Source organism: Chiloscyllium plagiosum, chromosome 2, assembly GCF_004010195.1.
Source record: "Chiloscyllium plagiosum isolate BGI_BamShark_2017 chromosome 2, ASM401019v2, whole genome shotgun sequence".
Classification (NCBI taxonomy): domain Eukaryota; kingdom Metazoa; phylum Chordata; class Chondrichthyes; order Orectolobiformes; family Hemiscylliidae; genus Chiloscyllium; species Chiloscyllium plagiosum.
The window spans coordinates 138,144,774-138,161,249 of NC_057711.1; positions in this window are offsets into that span (position 1 = coordinate 138,144,774).

Genomic DNA, 16,476 nt, shown 5'->3' on the forward strand with positions numbered 1-16,476 from the left:
GGACATTTAATTAACCTCATCTCGTGTCTTTAGATCACTGAGGGATATGTTTGTCTTGGTAAGATTTTCAATGTTACTTCACCTCGTTGTCAAAATGTGAGTACGAAAACTCAATTTACTCGTCAATCTGCACAAGAATGAGCATATCTTCCAGCTGGCCTATTGATTTGTTTGAAAATCCATTATTGGTTACACCTCTCGAGGCAAAAACCTCAAAAACATTTCATTGGGAAACCCCTTAGTACGTCTGAAAGAATTACTAACAACTGGCAATAAAGCAAAAGAAAAACTACATTTTAGTGGGTAAAATAAGAAAACTAGTGAAGAAATAGTTGAAATCCATTTTAACCTTGCATTATTATGCTTTGTTCATGGACACAAACTCCTGTTTTACATGTGTATGATGTATGCACAGAGACAATCTTGTATTACCATAGATAGGGCTGTTTATATCACCGAGGCAAAAGTGAGTACTACAGGTGCTGGAGATTACAGTCAAGAGTGTGGTGCTGGAAAAGCACAGCAGGTCAGGCAGCATCCGAGGAGCAGGAAAGTCAACTTTTCGAGCACCTCTCTACTTCTATTGCCTCTCTACTCATGGCAGAGTAAACAGCACAGATTTTCCACTTGTACCTCAAGATCACATCAGGTATGAATAAATGACACAGGAATCAGATGTGGATAAAAGTCAGCTCTGCACAGAAACAGTGTGGGTTGTCCCATTGAAGTTTGGGTTTGGTAAGATGACATGAGGGAACTCGTCATGCATTCCGGTGAAAAGCCCTGCCGAAAAATCAAGGCAAGTTGGACTTTGGCAAAGAAATGTAAAATTCAGCTGCTCAGACAGAGGAAAACCTTTCTAATGACCAAGTGCGTAAAAGTGACTGCCCTTGGCTATGCTGATCTGCCTGTTATCATCGAGTTTTTATTCAAAACATGAAATGGCCTCCACCTCCATAAATTCTAACTGCACTAAAATCTACCTCTCTGCATCCATCCTGTCTCAACATGGATTGCTTGCATTCCAAAAATTTTGATCACATGATGAACTGTTCCAAAGTCAGATTATGTTAAAGCTGCTAAATAAATATAAGTTTTTGTTGGTGACAACATGACAGTTGACCATGAAATGCCTGATGACAATTGATCATGTGACACTTGTGTATGATCAATAATAAAACAAAAATGAGCAATGTCACTGCATTTGCCTTCCAAATGTTGGTTCCTTTGCCAATCTGTGCACTAAGTATCATTGTTCAAAGGTTTGCACCATAGCTGCTCTGTTATCTTATTCATGGGAAGTGGGCTGTTGCCCGAAGCTAATTTCCCTGGGGTTGGAGTTGGTGGTGAGCTGCATTCTTGAACCACAACATTCCATTTGGTGTAGGACAATGTCTGCCCCCACTGCATAACCTCCCCCCCCAACCCTCTCACCTCCCCTCCCCTCCCCTCCCTCTCCCCCACCCTGCTGAATATTATCCAAATGGTTACGGCTCTTTACAATGCCACTGGCTCCCTCAGGCCCCTGCAGCACCCTAAGTCTCCCTCTTGCAGTGATTCCAGCAGTTACTGCTACGACACAACGGTGTGGTAGAGACAGAGCAATGGTAAGAGGTACAACCTGCAGGAAATCTGAAGTCTCGACTTTCCGGGTTACTGAAGTCCATATTAGCTCTGGATCTGGAGACAAAGTCCCATCTGAATCATAGAAATATAATTCATCCTTAATCTGTAACTTCCTTGCCCAGTGTGTCTGTCACTCTACCAGGAGGAAGTGAGGACTGCAGATGCTGGAGATCAGAGTTGAGGGTGTGGTGCTAGAAAAACACAGCAGGTCAGGCAGCATCACAGGAGCAGGAGAGTCAGAAATTTATGGATGCAATTTTCTCGTGTCTTTGTGTCAGCCTGAGGTTGCCCAAGGCTGAATTCAAACCTCAGTCAGTATGGGAGCATGTGTGAGCTGCCTCTTTAAGGTCTTCCATTGCCTGTTAAGCATCATGCTGAAGATAGTGGTGAATCAATTCAGAATCAACGTGAACAACCTGAGGTTCAGACAGTCACTGTTGTGGCTCACTTGTCCACACTGATTTTCATTAATCTGCCTCATCGTTTTCTGAAGTCCATCTCTGCTCAGAGTGTCCAATACCTTGGTAAGATACACAAAAGTGACTTACCGATCTTTGGTTTGCTCACAACTCATATTCAAGGGCTAAAGGGGTCAAAGACTATGGAGAGAAAGTGGGAACGGGGACAGCGTTGGGTGACAAGTCATGGTCATATTGAATGGTGCAGCAGGCTTGAAGGGTTGAATGGACTAATCCCACTCTTATTTGCTCTTTCCTTAAACCTGCCTGACTGTGACTACCACATCTGTGTTGTCTTTGTTTGTTCTGAGACTGCATCAGCTCTCTGGAAGATGGATTTTCACAGTGCTAGGCAGAAGCTTGTTCCAGAATCTTCCCAGCGGTGTGGAGTCTGAGTTTTCTCCTTAGTTTTTGTACGAGGCAATGATAATGATGGATGGAGGTCCTGTGGAAATCTGCACTGTTCCCAGCAGATCATGGAGACTGGAATGGAGGGATGGCTTCAATGCTTGGATCTGCATCAACACTGGGAAATTTGCTGTGCTTCACCTGGTTGCTAGTGGTTACTGCTTCCTCCACAGTTAGGGTATCATCCAGTTCTTCTTGACAAGCTATTGTTGACAGTATCATGCACTGTGCACTTGTCACTGAGCATTACAATTAGCCTTTAATGATTGTTTCAAGTCTGTGGATCATAAGCCTTAATACATTAGAATACAATTTTTAGTTTCAGGAATTAAGGTTTTAACTTCAGATAAACTTCTACTCTGATGTAAATGTGACTCAAAAAAGCCTTGATGTTAATATTACAAAGTCAGAGTAGACCGTGTGAACACTTGATCATGAATGACCTAATACTGGAATTGTGGTAAAGCCAGAAGATCTCTACTTACTTCAATAAAGATTTAAATGATGTATTTCGTTCCCAGATGAAGAGAGGTTGGGGCCAGTTGGACAATGAGTGAATTCCTTGGAGGGGATAAGACCTTCTGGAGGAGGGTTAATAAACCCCATTAGCAAAGTACGGAATCACAGTTATGTTGAGGACAAAGTTAATTTTCTGAAGATTTCCGAAAGCGTGCCGTTTGTCATTGAAATAGACTGTAGGGATAGAAGGTTGTTCTGTTTAAATTAAAAGGCTGTTAGCTCAGAAAACCTACGCTGTGGAAGTGAGGTAATTGGGGATATTTAAGAGACTGCTGGACATGCATATAGTCACAGAAATGTGAGGGTTCGTACATTAGGTTTAGCTGACATGAGGATCAATGGTCGGCACAACATCGTGGGCTGAAGGGCCTGTTCTGTGCTGTACTGTTCTATGTTCTATGTTCTATGCAGTTACATGGGAACAGGAGTAGGCCATTCAGTCCCTCCAGCCTGTACCACCATTCAGTGACTTGTGGCCTAACTCCACACTCCTGCCTTTGGCCCATATCCTCTCATCCTTTCGTTTAATGGAAATATTGCCATCTCAGATTTAAAATTAATAACTGATAGTTGCCATTTGTGAAAGAGAGTTCCTGATCTCTACCACACTTTGTTGGTAGTTATATGGACCAGACCAGAACCGCATCCCCGCCCCCCCCAAAATATTTTAAGAAGGGAGCCATTTTCTTATTGTAAAGGCAGATGGGAAGCGGGTATTCCAGCTGTGATGCAACTGGTCAAACCACACGGCTTTAAGCAAAACAGAATTTATTTAAACACTGGAGTTGAAACACGAACAAAAGAAAGCGGGATTTAGAATAACTTAACTATTGGAAACTTAACTGATCTGACACAGCGACTTAACAAAGGAGCTGTTCCAATTACTGCAACATCCCATAAACACACCGCTTAGCAAAAAGTAAATTCATACACAGCGGCACGGTGGCTCAGCAGTTAGCACTGCTGCCTCACAGCACCAGGGACACAGGTTCGATTCCAGCTTCGGGTGAATGTCTGTGTGGCGTTTGAAAATTCTCCCCGTGTCTGCGTGGGTTTCCTCCAGGTGTTCCGGTTTCCTCCCACAGTCCAAAGATGTGCAGGTTAGGTGAATTGGCCATGCTAAATTGCCCGTATTGTTGGGTGCATTAGTCAGGGGTGAATGTAGGGGAATGGGTCTGAGTGGGATTCTGTTCGGAGGGTCGGTGTTGGGCTGAAGGGCCTGTTTCCACACTGCAGGGAATCTAATCTAATCTAATCTAATCTAATCTGAACGTAGGTTCTTACAGGCAGGAGAGATTTCAGAGAGAAAAGTCAGCCAGGGATCACCTGCTGAAGCATGGAACTTTCCTTGCACTGAAGCAGCATCTGTGTCTGCTACAACTAAACCAAACTCAGAAAAAAACCTGAACTGGGAGAACTGGCCACTCCCCTGCCATTGTTAAATTGGACATATCCAGACATTTCAGCACCTCTGCCTTTACAACCTCTCTTGAAATAAACCAAAGGACAAAGTAATCTTTTAAAGTGATAGCATCGTCACAGTAGAAGTGCTTCCTAACATTATTCCTGAATGGTGTTGCCCTATTTCTCATATTATGCTCCTAGTTCTAGAATCCCCAAACAGTGGCAATAGTTTATCTTTGTCTGTACTGTCTTGTCCTGATAATATCTTGAAGACGTCGATCAGGTTACCCATTGACATTTAAAATTCTAAGGGAAACTGGCCTAATTTGCATAATAAATTAGAAATAAATAATGAAGTGTCACTGGACCCAAAATGTTGACTCTGCTTTCTCTCCACAGAAACTGCCAGAACTACTGAGTTTCTCCAGCTATTTCTATTTTTGTTCCTAACTTGTATAATCTCTCGTCATTAACCCCTGAAGTCCACGTAGCATTTTTGTAAGTCTATATTGTACTCCCTCCAAGGCCAACCTGTCCTTCCTAAGGTACGGTGCCCAGATCTTCTCACAGTCCTCCAAGTGGGGTCTAACCAGAGTTTTGTATAACTGCAGTATAACTTCTGCTTCCTTCTAATCCAGTCCTCTCGGTATAAAGGCCAGTATTCCATTAGCTTTCTTGATAATTTTTTTCCACCAGTTCATGACATTTTAAAGATCGATGTATCTGAATCCTGAAGTATCTTTGGACATCCATTGTATTTAAGTTCATACCATTCAGAAAGTGCCATGATATCTCCCTTTTGGTCCAAAATGGATAATTTCACACTTGCTTAATTTTGAACTCCATCTACCATGGTTTTGCCCATTGATTTAGAACATAGAACACAGAACATTACAGCGCAGTACAGGCCCTTTGGCCCTTGATGCTGAGCTGACCTGTGGAACCAATCTAAAGCCCATCTAACCTACACTATTCCATTTTCATCCGTATGTTTATCCAATGACCATGTAAATGCCTTTAAAGTTGGCGAGTCTACTACTGTTGCAGGCAGTGTGTTCCATGCCCCTACTACTCTCTGAGTAAAGAAACTACCTCTGACATCTGCCCTATGTCTCTCACCCCTCAATTTAAAGCTATGTCCCCTCATGCTAGCCATCACCATCCAAGGAAAAAGGCTCTCACTGTCAATCCTACCTAACCCTCTGATCATTTTGTATGTATCAATTAAGTCACCTCTCAACCTTCTTCTCTCCAACGAAACCAGCCTCAAGTCACTCAGCCTTTCCTTGTAAGACCTTCCCTCCATACCAGACAACATCCTAGTAAATCTCCTCTGAACCCTTTCCAAAGCTTTCACATCCTTCCTATAATGTGGTGAGTAGAACTTTATGCAATACACCAAGTGCGGCCACACCAGAGTTTTGTACAGCTGCAGCATGACCTCGTGGCTCTGAAACTCAATCCCTCTACCAATAAAAGCTAACACATCGTATGCCTTCTTCACAACCCTATCAACCTGGGTGGCAACTTTCAGGAATCTATGTACATGGACACTGAGATCTCTCTGCTCATCTACACTACCAAGAATCTTGCCATTAGCACAGTACTCTTTATTCCTGTTACTCCTTCCAAAGTGAATCACCTCACACGTTTCCACATTAAACTCCATTTGCCACCTCTCAGCCCAGTTCTGCAGCTTATCTATGTACGTCTGTAACCTGCAACATCCTTCAGCGCTATTCACAATTCCACCGACCTTAGTGTCATCCATAAATTTACTAACTCATCCTTCCATGCCCTCCTCCAGGTCATTTCTGAAAATGACAAACATCAGCGCCCCCAAAACAGGTCTTTATGGTACACCTCTAGTAACTGAACTCCAGGATGAACATTTCACATCAATCACCACCCTCTGTCTTCTTTCAGCTAGCCAATTTCTGATTCAAACTGTTAAATCACCCTCAAATCCATTTTTAAAAAAAATTTCAATATCCTTTTGTAATTTTAAGCTAGAATCTACATTGTCCACAATGCCACCTATATCTGGTTGGTCCTTATGCAGACTGTATCTAACTGGATCGAGAGAACAAACCTGCACTTTAAGCAAAGAAAATAGGGAAGATATTGTTCTCTGTGAAAAGTGTAAATTGAATTTAAGGTCAGTCTGGATTTTTTGAGGGAAAATGCAGAAGGATGACTTGCTTACTTTCCAGCTAATCTACACAAACTTTTGAGGCCGGAAACAGTCAGCAAATTTAGCTGGGAAGACCATGAGAAGCCAGTTGGGTAGCTGCCAGAAATCATAATAAAGAGCTGAAGGATTCACAATCATAAGATGTTCGGTAAAAGTTTGAGTCTCACTTAGCCAGGAAGGTAATAGATCTTTCTCCATAAAATATTGGTTCAGGGATCACCTAAAATACTAAGAGAAACTAATGAAGAATTCTGGAGGATTGTTGCATGCCTTGTAGGAATTGACCTTCAATATTCTTCTTATGGATGAGGGGATTCTTGGTAGGAAGCAAACAAAAAATTTACTTTATAGTTAAAGTAATTATGAACAATTGCATTGAGTTAGAAGTATATACTCTTTTTAATTCTTATATGATATAAAGTTTGCTTTTATTTGCACACATGTTAATTCTTATTACTGGATGTTCAAATTTCTCTTTAAATGTTAACTAATAGGATTGTAACACAATCCAAAATGCTGTGAATTGACGAACTGCCTGTAACAGAAGGAATGGGTGTGAGTTAATTCCATCCTAGTGCCTCTTTCCAAGAGTTACTGAAGTTATCCCCTGAACTCTTAAAAACCTCAAATAAGTATCAAAGATAGAGGGCTGGCATTTCCTAATCTCCCTGGGTATTTCTTTTTCTGGTGTCTGTGTCTTTTTTCCTGGTACCAGCAAATTTTCAATAAAAAAAACCTTTTCGACCTTGAAAACCCATTCACTGATAATAGGCATCACTTACTGATAATAAGCATCCATTTATAGATATTAATTTTTCAAGAATTTGGGATGAAAGAAATGCTCGTTTACTGCTCTGGGAATGAGGTTAAAATCTGAGTTTTTTTGTTATTGTACATCATTTTGACTGTATTATCAAAGGGTTACAATTTTAACACTTCCATGCAATGTTGAAGTGTTCTTGTTTAAGCAGTGAGAGGATGATATCTATGGATTTGGTTTCACTGCATCAGACAGAATGTTGGAGTTTGGTTAGATTCTAGGTTTGAATGAATTGTGACACAAATTATTTTGATGCCTTGATGAGTATTCATTGTTTAGGTTAAAAACGCCAGTTGAGCAGAAATAGCAGGATGACTATTGGGTTGTTGAAACTAAACAAGATGAGACATGTTAACAGGGCAAGAGCGCTGGTAACTTTATTTGTTGGTTTGAAAATGTTTGCTTTACATAAGGTGGGGCCAAGTTCTGAATGAAACAAACTTCAATGGATAAATTTTACAAACTAAATGGTTGTGGTTGCTTGTCATCTATCTTAGATCCTGTCCGTGAGGAAGCTATTCAATTAATCAACACTAAAAATTGATCAGGGCAAGTTTGATCTGTTTAGCATCAAACAGGAAGATACAAAGTGGGTTTGTTCCGGTTTCCTCCCACAGTCACAAAGATGTGCAGGTCAGGTGAATTGGTCATGCTAAATTGCCCAGAGTGTTAGGTACAGGGGAATGGGTCTGGGTGGGTTGCTCTTCGGAGGGTCGGTGTAGACTTGTTGGGCCGAAGGGCCTGTTTCCACACTGTAGGGAATCTAATCTAATCTGAATCTAATCTAATCTAAATCATGCATTTAATTATAGCCATAAATATCTTTCATCAGGAAAGATAATGTGCTGGGCTCAGGAATTGAAAATTTCCAAATCAACAATCTGCCTTTCTTCATTTATTTTCTGATTTTTTTTTCAATTGGGACAATGCGCATTGGTGGGAGTGTTTGAAGTAATTCAGATGTTACTGAATCACAACATTAAAACATTCATGTAACTGCTGTCTAGAACACGTCAAATAAATGTTTAACAACTTATTTTATATAGAACTTTAACCTTATGATAAAAGTCCCAAAGTGACTCACAGGAGCATTATAAGATGAAGTATTATTCTGAATGACATATGGAGATGTCAGACACATCACCAAAAGTTTTGTAGAAGAGGTAGGTTTTAAGAAATGCCTGAAAGGAACAAGTGAGGTGGGGAAGCAAAGAGGTGTAGGGAGATCATTGCACAGCTTGGAACTTTGGAGCCACCGAAGATGAGAGGCCAGAATGAGAAGAGCTCAGATATCTTAGAGGGTTGTAGGGTTGGAAGTGAGGATGATAATTTTAAAATAAAGACTTTGCCTGAGTTGGAGCCAATGGAGACCAATGAGCATCGGGGTGACAGAGGAATATGAAATATTGGTCACTTTATGTAGTGGTTGGTCTTTGTTCAAAGTAACGAGTAAAGAAACTAAGTCATACAGTAAATGTTGTCAGCTTATATTTTTCTTATGTAGAAGTTTACCAGGAGGTAACATCCACCAGAATGCATTGCCATGGTTGTAAGATAGAAAACCAGGAGGTCTTGTTGGAATGTTGAGTTTGGAAGTCTGCTATTTCCATTATTTTAATAAACACAATTCAGAATCCCAATAAAAACAGGCTTAATTAATATAATTTGTGCTGGAATAATGTTAGTGATTTGAGGTCAAGATCACGCAAGATGCAAGATAGTGCCGAATATGGTCGATTCCTTGCGAGCTCATGCATGCAGATCTAAGTTTCCTATTTCCTACAATCGTTCTACACTCTTTAAACTGAATAGCATGCTTTTAAAAATTACTAATAACTCTGTTTTATGTAAAGTCACTGGTTTGAAGCTCCTCTACCCTACTGCTGTTAGAATACTGAATGGACTCACAAACTCTTAACATTCACCTGTACCTGTGTTTTTGTTTTTGCCGCTGTTTACCTATTATTTACTATCTATGCTACTTAACTCTGTGATCTACCTGTATTGGTTGCATGACAAAGCTTTTCATTGTGCCTCGGTAGACGTGACAATAAATTCAACTCAATTCAATTCCATCTTTAGTTCCTTAGGGATTGATTGCTCGAGACCAGTTTGGGCATAAGCTTTTATGCTGGATTTGCCACACATGTAATGAAGAGTCAAGATACATATTGATTGGATTTCACCATGACCTTGGTGCTGCAAGTGGTTATTTCTGATTAAAGAAGAGAAGATTAAGCATATCAATTTAAGGCATGGGTGATTGCTAACATTGGGTGGGACAAAAGCATGGAGCTGATTTCAACATGCCAAAGGGTGGCATGATGGAGCTGATTTTAACATGCCAAAGGCACGATGGCTCATTGATTGGCACTGCTGCCTCACAACACCAGAGACCCGGGTTCAATTTCACCCTCGGGCAACTGTCTGTGTGGAGTTTGCACATTCTCCCTGTGTTTGCGTGGGTGCAGTCCAAAGGTGTACAAGTTAGGTGGATTGGTCATGCTGAATTGCCCTGTGATGTCCAGCGATGTGCAGGCTAGGTGGATTAGCCATGGGAAATGCAGGATTTTAGGGGTGGGTGGGGTGCCCTTCAGAGGATTAGTGTGGACTCAATGGGCCGAATGGCCTGTTTCCACACTGTAGGGATTCTGTGAAAAAGCAACATTGAGAGGACAGCCTCAGACTGGGGTCGGCAGTTTTACTGCCCATTGGTATTGATTCAGTGTTTGCTCCTACTTTTACGAGATAGCTGCACTGCCTCCTGTTCAAACCCATTTTAACTCGAAAAATCAGGCTCCTTTGATGCACACAGGAATTTGATTGACATTTAGGAAAGGACTAATGGGAGTGTATTCTGCCAGTTCCATTAGTGCCAGAGGCAAAAGGGCTAAAAAAAAATGTCAGTTTGAAATTATTTGAGGGACCAGGAGCAAGGCCAGTCATAAAGAAATCATGAACAGTGAGTGAATGCTTCCCTTAAGTAAAGTGAGAGCAGATAAATGAGAAAGCAATTCCTTCAGAGAAGGGAGATTGGAACATGGAAAGGGAATCTGTTGAAAACTGCAGGGAGGTACTCGAGGATGAGGTGAGATGTGAAGGCACTGTTCTATTTGCAGAGGATAGGGTTGGTTTGCCAGTTCAGTGCAATCTGAGTACTTTAGGTAAGGTGGAAGTCAGGTTGGATGAATTCCAAAAAAAAGAGAAAAGACATGAATTCACGTTTTACAAATATGTATGTAGTTTCTCCAACCAGATGGTTTCATTGTGTCATCAACAGTCATTGCTCGAATAAAAGACTATAATTAAATAATTTGAAATAATCAGAATGAATTAACAATTTGAGTTATTCACACTTTTTGTTTTTCACACTTCTAACTTGAATATTCTTTCTTCAAAAGATTCTGTACCCTTTTATAACCTATCTAAAATATTTCATTGTACTTCTTTATCAATCTTCTGTGTTTTTTATAACCTTAGTTTCTCTGAAAAGTAACTCCGAATTATCAGATTAAATTTCACGTCAGTGTTGGCTGAAATTAAATCATATTACCTGGATATAAAGTAAATCGTATTTTAATGAACTGATCTCAATCATTTTGATTCTGTTCTGTTCTAAAATGCTTTACATTTTTACGAGTATGGAACCCTCTGTATTCCCAGGTATTTATCAACAAAATACACCTGGCTAAACTCCTAGTCTTACGTGTGATAGATAACGAGCTTCTGTCTATGTGCAATGATGTTACTGTTTACAAACTTGTACATCTGCATATTAATTGACTTGAATAGGTAATACATTATTGCATTTCTGGTCACTACAAAAGAAGTGTGTTCCTTGGCATCATCCGTCTCAAAGTAGAATTGATGTCATCACTAAATATAGGGCTTACCACAACATGTCATCCTTTGATGTGTTGTACTGTCACATAACATACTGCAAATTGTGTTACCCTATATGTAACATGACAGTGCACATCAGTCTTTTATTATAACAATCCTTTTTGTTAACCTGGATAATTTATTGCATATATTGGAAAACATAAGTCACTGTCAGTGAGAGCACACCTGCATCTCTTTGAACTCTAGCCAGAGGAAATGAATTTCAAAAATGAATAATATACACCTTTGGTGTTAGTCACTTGGATAGAGGAGAACTGCAGCAGGCAAGGCGAGAACAAGCCAAATAGAGCAGTTCCCACAGAAATGTTTAAACTAGGTTCTAAATTTCAAAAGATAAACTTGTAAAGTGCTGAATATCCAATTCCTAAACATCTATTTGATAAAATCTTTGAACACAGAAGTTTTTGAAAACGCTAGAATCGTATTTTTCACAGACTGTTTTGACAAAGTTTCCTAATAAATAACTTCTAACAATTTAGATTTACACATAATTATATGTTGTAAAGTACTACCACAATTCTATCTGTGCTGCAGAGTTAACAAGAAAGATTGGTATTCCAATTTAATCCTGGAATTCTCAGTTTTCCCCAATCTAATTTTAATAATTCTTTTTACATTCCTTACTTTCCTTGCTTAACCATTCCTTCAGAATTATGCAGTCAGACAGTCAGCTTTCTAAACTCAGATGAAAGTAATTCTACTCTCTCCACCAGAAAGCATAAGATTCACTTTTGATTTTTCTCTCTTCTCATTAAAGAGTAACCAGCCTCTTCTCAGTTATTCCTGATGAAGGACTTTTGCCCGAAACGTCAATTTTCCTGTTCCTTGGATGCTGCCTGACCTGCTGTGCTTTTCCAGCACCACTCTAATCTTGACTCTGATCTCCAGCATCTGCAGTACGCACTTTCGCCCAGCCTCTTCTCAGTGTCCATTTGCTTTTCTTATTTATATCATTTTGCTTTTGTTTTAGTTCTCACCCAAAGAAATCCCATGCAGATGAATAAAATACTTTTCCTCTTTGTGTTCAATGTTATTGACCTTCCTTGTGAAGTCTGCACTCCCTTATAATAGGCCAGAGCCTGTTTACATTTCAGCTGGATTCTTGCTACATTTCAGTCAGAAGTGTGAGATGAAGAGTTGAATATTCCAAACTTGACTAGGTGTCCCCTGGAATGGCAGCATCTCCATCTCTTTTACCTGGCAGTGACTCAAGGGGACAGAGTTGGACAGTAACCCACAACAGTGGAACATCACTCTGACCTGACCTCATTAGTACAACCAATTTAAGGTTCAAGACTCTTCCCCCTAACGCACCTTGGCTATAATAAGAATTATTTTTATTGTTGGCTCCTCATGCAAAGTTTTTGAAGGAGTCAAATAAAATCTTTCTCCACAAGGGAAACACAACTCAAAGGAGTGTATTTAAGTGGGGTGTTGTCCCCCATTCTCCAGTGTGACAAATGTGATCGAAATAAAGTGTTGGCTTCATGGTCCATGTGATTTCAAGACCTCCAATTTCCAGTGGTCACCTGAATTATGGTACAGTTAAGAGAATGGAAATCTGAACTAGACAGGCCTGGTCACAACTGGAGACATTAAAAGCTGTACAATATTTCATGACTTTTTCATGAGAACAGACATTACCAAACCGTCTTTGTAGATCCTGGCAGAATCACGAGATCGTTTCTGCATTTTATGCATTGGATTCATCTTATATTTAAACCGCATATTATTTTAGTATGCCATATTTAAACTGTCATGATTTGGAGACACCGGTGATGTTGGACTGGGGTGGACGAAGTTAAAAATCACACAACACTAGGTTATAGTCCAACAGGTTTATTTGGAAGCACTAGCTTTCGGAGCGCTGCTCCTTCATCAGGTGATTGTGGAGAATAAGAGTGTAAGGGACAGAATTTATAGCAAATGTTTCCAGTGTGATGTAACTGAAATTATATACTGAGAAAGATCTGAATTGTTTGTCTCTCATCTCCATGCTGGTATCAGTTCTTTCATATGTAAATAGCAAAACTTTTTTTAAAAGTTACATTGTCAAGTGCAATGATTAGAGTCTATCTGATACAGATAAAGGCGATTGTGGTTGTAAGAGGTCAGTCATTTCTGCTCCTGAAGATCTTCACAGGAACTGTTCGAGAGAGTCCTTGCCTTAACCACTTGCAGTTACTTCATCCATGACCTTCCCTTGAACATAAGGTCAGAACTGGGGATGTTTGCTGGTGACTATGCAGTGTTCAGTACCATTCATAACTCCTCACTTACTGAAGGAGTCCATGTGCAAATGCAACAATACCTGGAGAACGTCCAATTTGGGCTGAGAAAGCAGCATGGTGGCTCAGTGGTTAGCACTGCTGCCTCGCAACACCAGGGTCACAGGTTCAATTCCAGCCTTGGGGTGACTGTGTGGAGTTTGTGCATGCTCCCCATGTCTGTGTGGGTCCTCCCACAGTCCAAAGATGTGCAGGTCAGGTGAATTGGCCATGCTAAATTGCCCATAGTGTTACATGCATTAGTTGGAGGGAAATGGGTTTGGGTGGGTTACTCTTCGGAGGGTCAGTGTGGACTTGTTGGGCTGAAGGGCATGTTTCCACACTGTATGTAGTCTAAAAAAAAAGTGACAGTGGCATTTGTGCCACACACATACCAGGCAATGACCATCTCCAACAAGAGAAAACCAAACCATTATTCCTTGACATTCAGTGGAATTAGCAGAGCTGAATTCCTTGTTATTGACGTACTAGTGATTATCATTGGCCAGAAACTGAACTGGACTATCCGTATAAATACTATAGCTACAAAGGTAGGTCAAAGATTAGGAGTTCTGCAACAAGTAACTTACCTCCTGATTCCCAAAGCCCATCCACCATCTATGAAGGCATAAGATGGCATGCTCCCCACTTTCCTGGATGGGTGCAGCTCCAACAACACTCAAGAAGCTTGACACCAAGCAGGACAAAGCAGTCTGCTTAATTGATTGTACATCCACAGCCATTACTCCCTTCCCCACTGACACTCAGCAGCAGTGTGTGTTATCTTTAAGATGCCCTGCAGAAATTCACCAAACATCCTCAGACAGCACCTTCCAAACCCAAGACCACTTTCATCTAGATGAACAAGAGCAGCAGATATGTGGGAAGGCCACAACTTGCAAGTCTCTTACAAGTCACTCACCATCCTGGCTTGGAAATATGTCGCTGTTCCTTCAGTGTCGTTGGGTCAAAATCCTGGAATTTCCTCTCGAATAGCACTATAGGTCTATCTACACCAAATGTACTAGAGTAGTTCAAGAAGGTTTGGGGAAAGTGAGGACTGCAGACGCTGGAGATCAGAGTTGAAATGTTTTATGCTAGAAAAGTACGGTCCGTCAGACAGCATCCGAGGAGCAGGAGAGTCGACGTTTTGAGCATAAGCTCTTCATCAGGAATGAGGGGAGCTGCAAGGGGGCTGTGAGATAAATGGGAGGATGGGATGGCGCTAGGGGGAAGTTAGCTGGGACTGCGATAGATGGATGAAAATGGGGGTTGATGGTGATAGGTCGGAGTAGAGGTTGGAGCGGAAGGTGGGAAGGAAGATGGACAGGTAGGTCAGTGGGAGGAGGGGAAATGAGGAAACTGGTGAAATCAACATTGGTCTGGTGTGGTTGGAGGCTCCTGAGGCAGAAGATGAGGCATTCCTCCTCCAGGCATCAGGTGGCTAGAGTTTGGCAGTGGAGGAGGCTCAGGACTTGCATGCCCTTAGTGGAATGGGAGGGGGAGTTGAAGTGTATGTCCACAGAATAGTAGGATTGTTTAGTGTGTGTGTCCTAGAAATGTCATAATCTCTGAATTACTGCCGGAGCCACATGTTAATTGACATAGGGGTAAGAAAATTAGGGAAGTAAACACGTGGCTAAGAGATTGGTGAGGGAAAGAGGGATTCCATTTCATGGACTGAAAATGTGTTGCTGGAAAAGCGCAGCAGGTCAGGCAGCATCCAAGGAGCAGGAGAATCGACGTTTTGGGCATGAGCCCTTCTTCGGGCTCATGCCTGAAACATCGATTCTCCTGCTCCTTGGATGCTGCCTGACCTGCTGCGCTTTTCCAGCAACACATTTTCAGCTCTGATCTCCAGCATCTGCAGTCCTCACTTTTTCCATTTCATGGACACTGGCATCAGTTTTGGAACTGAGTTGGGAGTGGTGGTGGTGGGGGGGGTGTGGGGGAAGGAGAACAGTTTGTGTACCGATTGGATGGTTTCCACCTGAACCAGTCTGGAACCAGTGTTCCAGCGAAGAGGATAAATTGGGTGGTCACTAGAACTTCAAACTTGTGAGTCAGGGGGAAGGGAAAGGGAAAGCAACAGGGAGTATGGAGTAAAGTAGAAAGATAAGCAGCAGGTTAGCATGTGTGCAAGGTTTAAGTTCAAGGCAGACCAGGAATGAAGCAAAAAGGAAGGATAACTTAGAACATACCACGAGAGATGCTGGAAATCATGAGGATAAGAAAATTAGCATTAAGGTGCTTTACTGAATGCTTGTGGTATTCGTAACAAAGTAGATGAATTGACGGCACAAATCATTGTGAATGATTATGATGTGGTAGGCATCACAAAGAGATGGTTGCGGGAGTTCAGGACTGGCAGTTATTCATCCAAGGATTTACAACTTGGATAACAGTGGCTGAAGGACCTGAACTGAAGGGAATTTATATTTGCCAGGATTTGGTGTTGGAGAGACTGTTCGGTCTGAAGGTTGATAAGTATCCGGGGGCTGATGGTCTACATCCCAGAGTACTGAAGGAGGTGGCTTGGGAAATCGTGGATGCGTTGGTGATTATTTTCCAGAGTTCGATAGATTCGGGGTCGGTTCCTGAGGATTGGAGGGTGGCTAATGTTGTACCACTTTTTAAGAAAGGTGGGCGAGAGAAAGCAGGAAATTATAGACCAGTTAGTCTGACCTCAGTGGTGGAAAAGATGCTGGAGTCTATTATAAAGGATGAAATTACGACACATCTGGATAGTAGTAACAGGACAGGTCAGAGTCAGCATGGATTTATGAAGGAGAAATCATGCTTGACTAATCTTCTTATATTTTTGGGGATGTAACTCTAAAGATGGACGAGGGAGATCCAGTAGATGTAGCGTACCTG